We start from the raw sequence: 2,939 nt of genomic DNA on the forward strand, positions 1-2,939 counted from the left end.
GGTAAGGTGTTGATTTGTTGACAACAAAATAGCCCAGTCCAACCAGGCAAAACCAAAGCAGGCACCTGTTTCTCCCAGAACTTTATATGTTTAATCTATAATATATATCTAATATATTTAGTATATAATATATAATAAACATACAACTATATAATATATCCTTGATTATACATGATGAGGATAGAATAGTACATAATATATTCTACTAAAAATCTATGTGTTTTGAACTTGAACAAATGCTCAAGTTTACTGGTGTTAATGGAGTGGGGTCTTGGGACATACCTGGATGACTCGCTCAGATGACGACAAAGTGGTGGGGACACTCGGAACACGCTGGTTTTAGTCAACTCCTTGGGCCACCTGACATCGTCTGAAAGGGCTGCTGCTGTTTGCACAGTCGCTGCCTGAACTTAGGGAGGGAGTGCTCCCTTTGCACAGTCGCTGCCTGAACTTAGAGAGGGAGTGCTCCCTTTGCACAGTTACAGCCTGAACTTAGGGAGGGAGTGCTCCCTTTGCACAGTTACAGCCTGAACTTAGGGAGGGAGTGCTCCCTTTCACAGTCGCTGCCTGAACTTAGGGAGGGAGTGCTCCCTGTCTTGAAATACCTCCACACATGCCTAGAAAAAAAGCGCTCAGACCAAGAGACTTGGGAGATCCTGTAATAAGAAGCCATCTGCCCACGTTTTCTCGACAACCCTAGAGCTGACGTGCAGTGTTTTGGGGTTCTGGCTTTAATAAGAACGTTCACTTTGCCCCCTGTCCTAGGCACCAGCATACAACGGGCACTTGGTGATGCGGTGTGGGTGATACAGCAGTGAGTTCTACGTTTCTAGTGTTTTGGCTGAGCAAGTGCTGGACACAGCGACCTCGTGGAGACGCAGTGAGGGTGAAGCACCGGGAGAGACAGGAAGAACGTCTCCCCACCTGTTCGGTAAGCCAGCAGTGCTCTGAGATGGACAAAGACGGCACCTGAGAAACAGAGCTACCAGCCAGGATCCCGTGTGTGGACAGACTCAGAACTCCTCAGCAAGATGCTTTTAAATCAGGGCACGAGCAGGTGAAGGCATTTGCTGCCAACCTTGACTATTTGAGTTCGAGTCCCAAAGCATGATGGAAAGGGAGAACCGACTACAATAAGTTTCCCTCTGATGTCTACATGGTCACCATAGCATGTGCACGGACATGCACGCGCGCGCGCGCGCACACACACACACACACACGCACACGCACACACACACACACACACTCACACACACACTCACACACTAATAACAATAAGTAATTTTTTTTGTGAGACAGGGTTTCTCTGTGTAGCCCTGGCTGTCCTGGACCTTGCTCTATAGACCAGGCTGGCTTCCAACTCGCAGCGATCCACCTGCCTCTGCCTCCTGAATGCTGGGATTAAAGGCGTGTGACACCATGCCCGAGTAATAAGTAGTATTTTTAACATTTTATTATTATTATTATTGTTATTAATTTATTTAATTTTTGGTTTTTGATACAGAGTTTCTCTGTGTAGATTTTGGAGCCTGTCCTGGAACTCACTCTGTAGACCAGGCTGGCCTTGAACTCACAGAGATCCACCTGCCTCTGCCTCCTGAGTGCTGGAATTAAAGGCGTGCACCACCACTGTCCGGCCTTAAGATTTTATTTTTATCTATTTATTTTTTAATTTATTTATTTTTACTTTATGTGCATTGACATTATGCCTGCACGTATGTCTGTGTGAGGGTGTCAGATCCCCTGGAACTGGAGTTGCAGATAGTTACAAGCTGTCATATGGGTGCTGGGAATTGAACTCTAGTCTTCTGGAAAAGCAGCCAGTGCTCTTAACCAGTGAGCCATCTTTCCAGCCCTTAAGTAAAACAATTTTTTAAAGAAAAAAATGCTGACAAAATGAACACACTCATACACACACACACATACACACACACACACACACACGCATACACACACACATACACACACATACACACATACACACACGTACACACACATACACACACGTACACACATACACACATACACACACACACACACGCACATACACTCATACACACACATACACACACACTTACACACATGCACACAAACACATGCGGGTGCGTGCGCGTCCAAAGTGAGATTTACCCCAGGAACGCAAGGATGATTTGACATATGAAAATCAGTCTGTGAAATATATCATACTAATAAAATAAATAATCAAGCCCACAAAAACCATCTCAAGTGGCACAGGAAAAATATTCAAGAAGCCCGGTGTTGGTTTGAATAAGAATGGCCCCCATAGGCTCACATATTTGAATGCACAGTCACCAGAGTGGGTACTATTTGAGAAGGGCTAGGATTAGGAAGTGTGGCCTTGTTGGAGGAGTGTGTCACAGGGAATGGGCTTGGAGGTTTCAGAAGCCCACACCAGGCCCACTCTCTCTCTCTGCCTGTGGCTCAGAATGTAGTTCTCAGCTACTGCTCCAGCACCACATCTGCCTGCATGCTGCCATGCCCCCACCATGATGATAACGGACTAACCCTCTGAAACTGTGAGCTAGCCCAATTAAATGTTCCTTTATAAGAGCTGCCTCGGTCATGGTGTCTCTTCACAGCAACAGAACAGTGACTAAGATACCCGGTCTTTAGACCATGTATAAAAAAATCGACAGCTGCTGTACTAAATGTCGAAAGACTGAATGCTTTTGTGTAAGATCAGTAACAGCATAAGGATGTTCACTCTCAATACTTGTAGTGGTGGCTGCAGCCGAGGCAATGGGGCAAGTAATGTATGTAAAAGGAACCTGGAAAAGGAAGAAGAAAAACTACCCCTCCAGTACATAAAGGCCAAGGAATCTACATTTTTTTTTTAAAGCATCAGAGCCAGGTGTGGTGGCACACACCTTTAGTCCCTACACTCAGGAGGCAGAGGCAGGAGAATCTGTGAGTTTGAG

This window comes from Peromyscus eremicus, chromosome 12, assembly GCF_949786415.1.
Source record: "Peromyscus eremicus chromosome 12, PerEre_H2_v1, whole genome shotgun sequence".
NCBI lineage: Eukaryota > Metazoa > Chordata > Mammalia > Rodentia > Cricetidae > Peromyscus > Peromyscus eremicus.